This window comes from Marmota marmota, unplaced genomic scaffold (assembly GCF_001458135.2).
Source record: "Marmota marmota marmota unplaced genomic scaffold, marMar, whole genome shotgun sequence".
NCBI classification, from domain to species: domain Eukaryota; kingdom Metazoa; phylum Chordata; class Mammalia; order Rodentia; family Sciuridae; genus Marmota; species Marmota marmota.
The window spans coordinates 10,146,827-10,159,474 of NW_025999944.1; the positions used below are offsets into that span (position 1 = coordinate 10,146,827).

Sequence of the window (12,648 nt, forward strand, 5' to 3'; positions counted from 1 at the left end):
GTCCCGAAGGCCCTCCGCGCCCGCGGACCTTACTGATACAGCGGCCCAGCCCCTGCAACAACTCTGAGCCCTGGGCATCCTGCAAGGCGGAGCTGCGGAGGAGGGCAGGCCCTGTTTGGTTACTCTGGGTCCTGCAGGCCGAGCTGGCTCACCTCTCAGGCTCTGCTCCTGCGTCTCTGCTGGGTTTTTCCCCCACTTTTGTTGACACTAAGTAAATTATCAAACTCTGAGACCTTTGTCAATAGAGGCGTGGCTTTACAGGACAAGATCAAGGAGGACCAAGACTGGACATCTGGAGACTGAAGGCAACAGAATGAGGGGGAGCAACGGAAAAAAACTGGAGGAAAGTGAAGAAGGTAAAGGAATCCTGTGGATCGCAGTTCCAGCAGGTCTGGTGGTGGGCTGAGAGGCTGGAGGAGCTGACAGCATAAGAACCTTATGAAGGACAGTCCAGCAGAAGCAGAGTGGAAAGGTCGGAGGACGTTTTAGAAAAATGGCGGATTTGGGGAGCCCCAGATTGCCGTGTTGAAAGGAAAAGTAATAATAAACAGGGAGACGGGGTAGCTCTGCACAGCCTACCTGATCTATTCAGGAGCCAGACCTGCTGCGCTAACAAAAAATATGTTCTCATTCCCAGAACCTCCAGACCACAGAAGATGCTCAAAGTTGGAGAGAGCCTTGGAACAGAGAGCAGTCCTCACATTACTAGAAAATGAGACCCAGCTGTATGGGAACATTTCTAGGAGTCCTATCAGGTGAAGATTTCTAGTCTAAGATCTGGTGTTTAAATGCTGGCCTGTGGGATGGTTTCAGCTGGAGTGTGATTTGTCTCTGGTCCGCTGCTATGGCCAGCCAACAGAGAATCCTAGCACTTCCTGGATGGCACAGTTGAACTGCAAAAGGTGTTTGGTTCATCAACCAATAAAAATCCCACAGGACACTGATGACAGGTCATTACCCTTCTCCACACCCAGTCTCTCTCTCCATCTTCTTACAAACCCTTTTTTATAACAACTCTTTCATCGTGCTACTAACCTCTCTGAACCTCAGAGAGAGTAGCAGTGCATAACTCATTCCCGTTCCTGGCATGCACCAAGTGTTCAAACACATTGGCGCGTGTCACTTCACACCACATACTATATTTTTTACGTTTTTACCACCTCAAACCTAGGCTATTTTTTTTGTCTCCCTTTTTATCTGGGCTCCACCCCAATCACCCCAGCCTCTAAGAAGCCACTTCCTTGAATAGCTCCCTCCTTTTTGTATTAGGGTTGGTAGGTGTGCCCAATAGAACAATGGCAGAAGTGAGGGTATGTCACCTCTGGGATTAGATTAAAAATCACCCTGTAGCTGCTGCTTTGGTCTGTCAGTCTCTGCGTCCCCCCCCCCCCCATTTTTGTCTCTCTCTGTCTCCACTTCTCCCACACCCTTGGAACATTCACTCTGAGAGAAGTCAGCTACCTTCCCATGCACAGTCCTGTGGAGAGCCCACATGGAGAGGCCCACATGGAGAGACCTACTTGGAGAGGCACTGAAGCCACTACCACAAGAACCAGCTTGGATGTGGCTCGTCCAGCCCCAGGCAAGCTGCAAGACGACTACAGCCTTGGCCTGTTGCTTCATTGCAAATTCATGAGATGGACTCAACTCCACCATTCTCAAATTCCCCATCAGCCAACTTCAAGATAGTACAGTGTTGTTGTAACAAGCCATTAAATGTGGACTGATTTGTTACACGGCATAGGCAAATTAATGTACCTCCTCACTGGCACAGGTATGGTTTAGCTAGCTTTGACATATAGGAAAATTACCTGAATAGCATATTTAAAAACTGACCTCAGACCTTACCCCAGAGCTAAGAAATTTGGTATCTGTGGAGCCTCAGCACCTACATTTTGAATAAGGATTCCAGGTGGTGGAATCAAAGATGGGGGAGCAGATCTTGCTTTTAGAAACTCTCTTCCAGGCTTTTCAGGTCAGACATGTCTGAATGCAACTTTTAAATTAACCTTTTACAACATTACCTCTGACCACCACTCAGTTGCTAAAACACCCTGTATCCTGCCGCGCCCCCATCCCTGCCCATAAGCAAAGAGTAAAGACTAAACAGCTTGCTGACTTTCAAGGACAGGGACAATCTGACACTAAGCTTTCTCGGTCTTATCATCTTTCCAACACAAACCCTACATTCAGATAATCTGGTATTTTCCAAGCCCTAAACCCACACAGACTCTGTGGCTTCACACGGTGCCCTTTGTCTAAAATGTCTTGCCCCACAGCTTGGCTTACGAAAACCCCCACCTACCCCTCAATCATCGTTCTCTAGAAAAACCTTGCTTCCCTCTCCTGTCCCCACCTCATCCTTGATTACAGCCCAAATGTCAAAATTTAGCAGTGAACCCACCCAAGAACACTTTAATGAATGCCTGGTAGGCGCCAGGCCCCGTGATGAGACTGGGGGACAGCAGAGTCAACAGAGTGCTGCTGTGTGTGTATTTTAGGCCCCTTTTGAATTTGTAAATGCCTCGATGCCAAGGACTATACCCTACAGGCACATCTGAGTCCTACCCGGTGCCTTGGCTAGGCCTCTGGGTACTCAGTGAGTGTCAGTGAATGAAGGTTAGCCCCGTGAATGCGGTGAATGCGGCTGTATAGATGGTGCAGTCCTTCACCCTAGACTCTCTCCTTTTCCCTCACCGTCCCCTTCTTGTCACGTGCCTCTTTCCTGTCTCTTCCATGTTCCTCTTATCTCTGTAGCTTTTTCTCCATCCTCTCCACTTCTCTCCCCCCCCTTCTTCTCTACCACATTTTCATTCCCTGTCGCTTGTCTATCTATTTCCTCTTCAGTGGGGAGGCTTGATTAGAATGTTTTATTTATTTTGTTTTTATTTTTTTGCGGTACTGGGATTGAACCCAGGGCTCTGGGTATGCAGTGCAAGTGTCACCCTCAGAGCTGTATCTCCAGCCCTTTATTTTATTTTGTTATATTTTGAGACAGGGACTCACTAAGTTGCCAGTCCAGTCTCCAACTCAAGATCCTCCTGCCTCAGTTTCCCAAGTAGCTGAGATTACAGGCATGTGCCAGCACACCCAGCTAGAATGTTTTATATTGCGCAAAAAAAAAAAAAAAAATCAAGTGGTCTATTACTTCTTTGAGATACCTCAACCAAGTTTCCCTCCCTTGGCCAGAACATACTCCCCCTCTCTGTGATCAAGAACGCAGTGTGGGGAAGAAGGCGGGTAGGACTGCTGAAAGGAGCTGGAGACTGGTGAATCAGAGACAAGGAAGCCTGGTGTCACCAGCACGTGTGTTCAGGGGTGCCCCGTTGCCCTCCTCTGCTAGTGTTCAAAGAGAGGACTAGATATCTACTTACTATACACGAAAGATTCTTAATTTGTCATTTATTTGTAGTAAGGGATATGAAGCAAAGAGCCTACATTTTTTTCTTTATTTGTTCTTTTTAGTTATATGACAGCAGAATCCATTATGAGGGGGTACTAGGGATTGAACTCAGGGGCACTCGATCCCCAAGCCACATCCCCAGCCCTAGTTTGTATTTTATTTAGAGACAGGGTCTCCCTGGGTTGTTTAGCACCTCATTTTTTTTTTGCTGAAGCTGGTTTTGAACTTGCAGTCCTCCCGCCTCAGCCTCCCCAGCTACTGGGATAATGGGCATGCGCCACCGTGCCCAGTAGAAACCATTTTTTATTTGTTCTTTTTAGATATGCGTGACAGTAGAGTGTATTTTGACATATTATACAAACATGGAGTATAAGTTATTCTAACTATGATCTTATTCTTGTGGTTGTACATGATGTGGACTTACGCTGGTCATGTACTCATATATAAGCATTATTCCCACCCCCTCCCTTCCCTCATTCCTTTGTCTTTTCTAATAAATTCTACTCTTTCCTCCCCACCCTTGTTGTATATTAGCATCTGCATATCAGAGAGAATATTTGGCCTTTGTTTCTTTGGGATTGGCCTATTTCACTTAGCATGGTAGTCTCCAGTTCTGCCTATTTACTGGCAAATGCCATTATCTCTTTTCTCTTTAAGGCTGAGTAATATTCCATTGTGTATATGTCCCACATTTTCTTATCCATTTATCTGTTGAAGGGCACCTAGGTTGGTTCCATAGCTTAGCTATTGTGAATTTAACCCACATTTTAATGAGTGTGTTCCCTGACATTCTTTTTGGAATGCTCCTTGGGAGCCCCGCTGCCCAAAGCTGCCACGTAGCGTCACACAACATACATTTATACAACTGGGGGTGGAGAGCAAGCACCAGAGATTGCTGGTGTAAGAACCTCCTGGAGTTGTGCCACACAGCAAGCAGCCAAGGCCAGGAAGGTAAAAGAGGCCACTTGGCACCTTTTCCAAATTATAGGTCGATTTATGTTTAATTTTTCCAGAAAATGTAAATTACCTTCATATTTTCTCTTTCTAAAAGAAAATAGGATAAGAAGCAATATTTTTCCTGTCATGTTTTATTATCAGCATCAAAACACTCTAACTCTTTAAGAAGTAACTTGTACATTTGTTGCATAGTGAATGTGGGGTAGATATGAAAGAAAAAATACAAAAATATTTAAACTTCCAAAAACTGATCAGATTTCAAAATACATCTCATTCAATTCATCAATCATGAAAAAAAAAATTGCATTGAGGATCCACTATGTCTTCTGCTTTCTGCCAGCAGTTAGATTTTATTTTGAGTTGTTTATATTCCTCTGTGTGTGGGTCTTTATTTCTTCATGTTCATAAATACACCAAGAGAAGTCACCTTTGAATCGATGAGATTACTCCATTTTTCCAGGAATTACCTTCCTGAAATCATTTTCTCCAAATCCACTCTGGGCTGCTGGGAAGACATTTCCAGTTTCTTGTGTTTCTGCAGGGAGTGGTGAAACCCTGTGGCCCAGAAGAACTGCTGATCTGGGGCTTAGGGGAGGAATTACTCAACTTCTACTCCAAGGCATAGGAGAAGGCTTTCAATAGCCTCCAGGTCAAACCTTGGGAAAGGAGCAGAAGCAGGTCCCCGAAGTGTTCTGACTCTTGGATCTTCCCTGGTAACTTCAAGTAGGTCTACCAGGGGTAATACTATCAAAGTCTCATTTCCAGCCAGGGATGGTGCACACACCTATTATCCCAGCGACTCTATTCCAGAGGCTATGGAAGGAGGATCACAAGTTCAAAGCCAGTGTCAGCAATTTAGGGAGGCCCTAAGCCACTTAGCAAGACCTTGTCTCAAAATAAAAAATAAAAATGGCTGGGAATGTGGTTCAGTGGTTTTGCAGCCCTGAGTTCGATCTCTAGTACCAAAAAAAAAAAAAAAAAAAGTCTCATTTCCTCCTTGGATTAGATTCAGAACTAAGTTTCAATTTCCTAAATACAGCTCTCTAATATGGAAAATCTATGCAAAGTCATGTCATTTTTATAATGGGTTGACTACAAGTAAGTACAACAGTCATTCTCGAGCAAATTTTAAAATAACCTAAGGAATAACTTTTAAACATTTGTCTACTCCCCCAACGTGCTCTTATTTGATTGGGATGGAGTGGTGCACATATATCATCATTTTCTCAAAGCATCCAAAAAGGTCCTAATGTGTGGGGTGAAGGTTGAGAACCAATAAATACATGGAAGCAAAATTAACTGGTCAGGAGGAATTTGGAGGTAATAATGCAGCCCTGGACTTTTCTAAAATATAATGAGGCTAGGTGTTCATCTTCTTGGTTCTGCTCTTCAAGGGACCAGAACTAGTCCAGAAGGCCAAGCTCAGCCTGTCGTTCAATAGGGCAGGAAGGGAATGGGGCGTCTGGGATGCTCCCTCTATGTCGATTGTGCCGCTTTTCTTCCTTGGGCTGCTTGCTGCTTATGAAACTCGGACCTCTCCTCTGGCCCTTTAATGGAGGAAGGTGCTTCCTCTCTGGCCCCAGTGACCTCCCACCACACTCAGTGGCCCCAGATGTCCTCAGTTACTTTCTTTCTTGGGGGTATCTCTAATCCTACTCCTAGAGCCCCAGCCATCTGCACCAAAGCATTTCCCCACATTTGCCTGAAGACTTCACCTTTGGGCAAAGAAAGATGCTAAATGTAAGGTGTGAGCCAGAACCAGCTGATGGCCTCAAGGGTAAGGGCTCTTGTTTAACTTGGAGCTGAGTTTTATTGGCTTGTGGGTATTTAAAGGACAGGGAAATGTATTCAACATCCAGTGTCCCTGCTAGCGGAAAGACATGGCTGATAAACAACAAATAATGCTCCACAAATAGAGAAATCTGGAGAGGGCAGACTCTGATCCCTTTGGCCACATTGGCCAATCCTCACTAGGAGTGAGCACTATATCTTCACAAGTCCTCATTTAAAAGACAATCGATTATACAATGTTTTAGGGTTAGGAGGAATCTAGACATCATCTAGACTTATATTGCAGCTGAAAAAAAAAAAAAGAGAAGGAAGTTTAACTACCACAGAGCAAGTTAGTGGCTTATCAAGCAATAAAAGAATTCAAAGGGTTCCTGACAAGCAATCTTGGCATGGTCGTGACACTGTGTCAACTAGCTTATTGCCTGACTGTAGGGACAGTCACTCTCTAGGCTATCTCTGAACAGAGAGCACCCTTCTCTCCTGGTGAGGTAGACCCGAGCTATGCAAGGATGGGCGGGTTCAAGGTCAGCTGAAGGTGAACAGGACTGCACTGCCATCTCTTGCACTCACAGCCGTGGGCTCACATTTGAAGACCTGCAGGTCACACACCCAGCTTAGAGGGTCTGGCTCCAGAAAACCAGGCCTGGGCCTTGTGATGCCTTTTAGTATGACAGTCAGGGAAGGCCACGACAACCAATCAAACCCAGGTATTTTCTCAGGTCAAATTCTGACCAAGAAAGGAAATGTAATGAGGAAGAGAGAGAAAGGGGGAGATGAGAAGGGACAGAAGGGACCAGAAAAATCAAGAGAACAAAGAGAATTAACCAAATAAATATGTAACATAGTTGGTTTCTCAAATGAGCTTTACCTTGTCTTTGAAGGGTACATTCCTGGGAGTCTCAGATCCAACCTCCTTTCTCAGAGGGGAGTGGCTGACACGGAGAGAAGAATCCACCTGATGCTGAAATTATTTTGAAAAATTTTAATGGAGGAACAAGAATACTGGGTTTAAAGCATGAAATTTATTGCTGGTTAGAGTTAGCAGCTTTCCTAGATTGACTTTTTTTTTAAAAAAGTCAAATTAAATGCCCAAGAATAAAAGACTCAAATCTCAACTGTTCTTTTTAAATAATATTCCCCAGCTGGACTCTGAAGAGAAGACCCTTCAAGGTCAGATATGGTTTCTAGGCCTCTGAGTGTACTATAAACAATAACACCATAAATCTGTACAGATTAACTTGCAAAGCATTTTCAAGCTATTACTTCATTCAGTCCTTTTGATCTTAACTGATAAATGAGAACTCTTGTGTACAAGGCAATTCAGTGACTTGCCTAGGTTTACACAGTAACCTGGACAGTGGTGGCACAGATCTGGGATTCGTCCAAAGCTCTTTCTGCTGCCCCAAACTGTCACCATCCTGTGCTCCATCATCCCTGGCTATTAGAATGCATGTATCAGGAAGGATTGAAATTTGCCTCGTTATGGTAGTATAACCAGAGCCGGCTCAGTACTTGGTGTATACTAGGTACTTAGTACATTGTTGAATAAATTAATTAATCTAAATTTGGTCTAGCCCAGAAAGAAACAGTGCCTCCCTGAATGGTCTGGATGAACCCATTTTTAGAAATTAAGCCTAAGTGGCTTTGTAGCTTAAGAAATGAAATATTCTTTGTGGAATTTTCTAAACTCCACAGGTGACTGAGGTAACTTGAATGTTTTAAGATGGGATGTTATTCTGTATGAAAGGAGGGGGTGAGCTCATGAAGATTATATTATTAGCCTGTCACAGAATCACATGCCTCTATTTTTATTTTTTTCTGCAAGTTTTATTATTTTTCAAATTATCATTCATGTCGAGCAGTGGTATAAATCTGTCATCCCTACAATGTGAGTAATACACATTTGAGTAAATATTGCATTTTGAAATACAGCATTTCTAGATCTCTGATCCAGAACAATGATCATTTACATGATTGGTCTTACAATCTTAGCAAAATACCAGTTTAAATTATTAGTCAACAGTCATTGTTCTTGTTCTCCCAACTAGACTGTAAATTCCTTTAGATGGTGACCTGTGTGACTTCTTTATTTTCTAACCCTCTCATGACAAATGAATAGTGAAGCCTAAAGACAAATTTCTGGTTGCAAATTAAATCAGAGCTCAGCATGCTTGAGACACAGCTCTTATATGATTTGAAAATGCTCATGAGAGAATTTTCTTTTTAATTTCTCTTGGTCCAACTTAACAGGTATGGCAGCTGGCATGGAATTCTGTTTGATCTAACTCATCAGAGTCTTTCCTAAGAATTATATATGTATATATAATTGTTTTGTCATGAAACTTTTTGTTATAGGGCAATAAACATAGAACAGAATTGAGAGAGCAACTTCCTGTTTCCTTTGTTATCCGTTCAGTGTACTTAAAGCCTACAGGTGTGTAGCTTCCATGGATGAAGTGAAAGGGAAATGAATGATTGCTTCTGTTTGTTCATCGAGCACATAGTAATTGCAGGTCATCTCTGGGGCATAATGAAAAGAATCTGACGCTGATGGAAATGAGCATATTACCTAAAAAAAAGAGGAAATGTCGTGAATAAAAAGAATTATAATCATTTTAATAAAGGGTGGGAAGTATAACTACCACAGAGGCTGCAGAGACCAAGCTGCACATCAGCTTGGAGGGATGGGTAGTTTCCATGGTGGACAGTGTTTCTGATGAATCTTAAAGAAGGACTCTGACGTGGACAAGCAGCAGTAGGAAGCGGGGGGATCCCACATATCTCAGCCATGCTTGGCAGTAAGCAGCACAACCTCGAATGGTGTTTCCACAGCAGTGGGTTACCTTGGGACTAGACGGAGGTAAGCTAGAAGCGTTAAAGACCAAAGTCAAAGACTTTTTTCCATTAATTACTAACAAGATTTTAGCAGAGAGTGCTGTGTGATAGGGAGATTAATTTGACAGTGTGTGGACAAGGAGAGAGTCTAAACCAGGGGGGAACAGTTCAAATCAAGGTAATATGGACTTCAATTAGGATAGCAGGAATGGAGGGAAGAGGTTGAGTACAAAAGACATTGGTGGATGGCATCACTGTGCCTCAGCACTAGCCAGAAGAGGGGAAGGAGAGCCTGTGTAAGAAAAAAAAAAAACACTAGAACGATTTTAGCCCACATGCTTTAAGTGAATATGGTAGAAAGTTCCAGAACTTTGCATTGTAGGACCACTAAATTATCCTAGCATTTGAGGGCAATACATGTGAGCTAACCAGTGACCAACAGTTATTTCTCTTTTTTTTTTTCTTGCATGAATATCATTCATGCCGAGCAATGGTATAAATCTTTGATCCCTGCAATGTGAGCCTGTGTAAGAAAAATTGTGAAATTTTGGCTTGTGAAATCCTTCTGGAATGCTAGGGGCCTCTTACCAAGTGAGGTGACCCTGTGTCAATGCTACTGCTAAATTTATTAAGCAATTACCTGACTCGGTTGTCCGCCAACTCAGTCATCTCACTTGTCCAGGCATAGAACAGCCTCATAAATCTTAGAAGATTCCAGGCCCAACTGAGTCGGTCATGTATGGAGATTCAGCAGTTCTTGGCCCTCAATTAGATATATTTGTTTGGGCTCAGCTTCTTTTAGAGTCTCTGACTACAACCCCAAAACCAACTCTCCAAACAAGGAATGTCCTGGAAGGAAATCTAACCTGAACACCAAAATTTGTCCTAACATTGCTCTGTATTGTTCCCCTTATCTCATATATGGGCAAACCCCAATGGTTAACGTAAAATTTATTTTAAATTCCCTTCTTACATCATACTGGTAAGAAAATGGTGGAAATTCATGGGGCAGAGTCACAGAGGCAGTTGGACTCGTCTGTAAAATTGAACACACACTCTAGGATTTAATAAATATTCTCTTAATTTGAAATTTTTAGTCTTCTGATTTGATCTTCTCTTGTATCTTTTGCTAAACAACAAATATCTTCCAAATAATAAAAATTGAATATTTCTCACGAGTCTGAGGACAACTGAGTGGTTGCTCTGATGGTCTTGCCTGGGCTCACTCTTATGGAGTAGCTGGAACTGGGACAGGCTGGAATGACAGGGCCTCTCCCTACAGGTGGTCATTAGTTGTCAAGAGGTCTAGTCTGACTTCTTCACATGGAAATGGAAACTTTTCTTGAAGACAAGCTCCTCTGCACATGTGCTAATATCCTAATGACTGAGCCAATCCCTATGGCCAAGTCCAGGGTCAATGTTGGGGGATGTACAGAGGCACAGATACCAGGTGTGAGTCATTGCAGTTCACATGCTCTAACACATGGTCCATCATGGATTTCTCCAGAAGATGACCAACCTACCCTTGGAGACCCAACACTGTATAAGAATTGATTCACATGGGTCCTGGGGTGACCTACTTCTGTAGATACAAAGGATCTGGATAAGTGATTATCTAGACTAAACCACCATGGTATTAGCTCAAGACCTCTCTTGTTCCTTCTTTCTCTCTTCTTTCTCTTCCTCTCCTCCCTTCTGTTTTCTTCCCTCCCATTGCATTTCTTCATTCCCATTGCATGTTTTCACAGAATCATTTGACTCTTAGGATTATTCCCTCCAAACCCTTCATTGGACACTTATAGACTTCAGGGACATTAAAGACTAGTTCTCCCAAGTGTCACCCTCACGAACTTTGTACAAATGCATTGCATTCCTCTTCAGCCCTGTGGACATGTACTGTACAGTGCCTTTGTTTATTTTAGGCTAAATGTTTGGGGACTCCTTGTCCAGTGTTCCACGTTTTCAGCAATTTTATTTGACACATTCACTACTTCTCAATGCTATGGTTGATCTCTCATTACTTAAGACTTTCAAAATAATTTCATTTTTTACCATGTTTAACTTAACATTAAAGACACTAAAGAGAAATGGCCTCAAACCCGATCTGATAGCAGTGACCAGACGTGTCCCCCAACCTATGTGTACCTCTTATGATTAACTTTAGCTTACCTGGTTTTAGCATGCAATCTGACTACGAGGATAGTCTCACATGTGGGAATTTAAATTGTTATTCAGAAAAGAGGCAATCAGTTGGCATGGAACCTATCTCAACTTGTAACTGTAAGTGAATTCAAGGTACATTTTTTACAGACTGTGTTTTTCATGAAGCCTGTGGGCATAATGGAACAAACAAGAATGCCAAGCAGGAGACGGATGGTGAGAATTTAGGCTGTCTTTTCTATGAGTCAGAAGCTCCCAGTGTATGAGCCATGATGTGGGAATCAGTTAGGCATCTCTGGAAGCCACATTGACACTTAGATTAATTACACTGCCTGGTTTAACCCAGGAAGCACGGGCATTAGGCTAGCAGGTCCCTGAGCAAGTCTCATGTATGTGTGACATATATATCAGGTTAAAAACAGACACAAAAACAAAACAAGCTCCCTGCTCATCACCTACCTTGTGAGTGATAGCTCAGGAGACACCTGTCACCCACAGTTTGCTCTGAGCTCATTCATCACACCATCATGACCCATGCTGCTCTCCTTGCCGTCCATAACCCCATTTCTGTTCAGGCACAAATCCATTGGAAGGGGATGGAGAGAAGAGGGCCACACAGACAGGGAGGGTGGGGTCTTTTCATAGCTCAAGTGAGGTAATTCAGCCTGTAAAAAAGGAAGCTTAGATACTCTACCTGTTCCCTTAAATATGATTGACTTGGAGGATGGTGTTTGATTTTTTTTTTTTTTTTGAGTGTCACCTTTTAAGATGACATTGATCACAAGCAAATCCATCTTCTTCATAGTCCCAGAAAGGGCATGTTAAAAATGCTGAGCCAGCTCTTCTGTTGCATCCCCAGGTTATCGCTAAGGGAATCAAGTCGAGCTCTACCTTCCCAAGAGAGCTCCTGTCTCCTTATGCTGCTCATCCCTTACCCTGTCTCCTGCTCTTGGCTTCAGAAACACTCAATAGCTTACCTAGTTTCTGGCACCTCCTGCCATTCTTGGCTCCTCTGTCTTTGTGCTTGCATCTCTTTTGCCTTGGATTCTCCTCCTTTGTTCCTTTCTATAGTGCCACCCCAATTCCATGGGGGGTAAAATAAAAACTTGCTAATTCTCATCCTTTACACTCAACTTGGATTGGTTCCTCCACAAAGCTTTTCCTGACCTCTTCTCTCCTCCCTTATAAAGTTGCATGCCCTTCTGTTCTCTCCCACATCCTCTCTTATCTACTCTTTGAAGGACTTGCTCAATATTTTATAACAGCAGGTTATAATAGATTTTAATGCTGTACATCTCTTAAGATAAAATTGGCCTTGTTCCTTGTTGTAACCAGATTCCAGTAAAGCACATGGCACTTTTTACTAATAACTGCTAGATGAATAAAATAACCGACTATCACTGCAAACCCTGGAGTCAGATGTTGGTGCCAAGACAGTAACCATCTCATGGTCCCTTGTTACCACCCTGCTAGCATATGAAAATGGCCCTGCCGTTTGTAGT

At 43.0% G+C, this 12,648-nt stretch overlaps 1 protein-coding gene and 2 long non-coding RNA genes across 4 annotated transcripts in view; 1 reads left to right on the top strand and 2 right to left on the bottom strand.

The window, feature by feature from the left end:
* The window catches only part of Sh2d4a (SH2 domain containing 4A), a 64,617-nt gene extending 64,480 nt beyond the window's left edge, over positions 1-137 (bottom strand). The window contains exon 1 of the mRNA XM_015499541.2: positions 29-137. The gene's annotated coding sequence lies outside the window, so the exon portion shown is untranslated. The remainder of the gene's footprint in view (positions 1-28) is intronic.
* Positions 21-7,598, top strand: LOC125616397. Of its 2 annotated transcripts, XR_007347036.1 has the most exons (3): positions 21-356; positions 638-755; positions 7,033-7,598. It is a non-coding gene; the product is annotated as an uncharacterized LOC125616397 (long non-coding RNA). The 2 variants fall into 2 exon arrangements; XR_007347035.1 differs by lacking the exon at positions 7,033-7,598 and having other exon boundaries at positions 638-938.
* Positions 7,599-8,445: 847 nt separating this feature from the next.
* LOC125616398 lies at positions 8,446-12,233 on the bottom strand. Its single transcript, XR_007347037.1, has 3 exons — positions 12,124-12,233; positions 11,606-11,811; positions 8,446-8,720 (listed from the first exon to the last, which is right to left on the bottom strand). It is a non-coding gene; the product is annotated as an uncharacterized LOC125616398 (long non-coding RNA).
* Between the last annotated feature and the right edge of the window lie 415 nt (positions 12,234-12,648).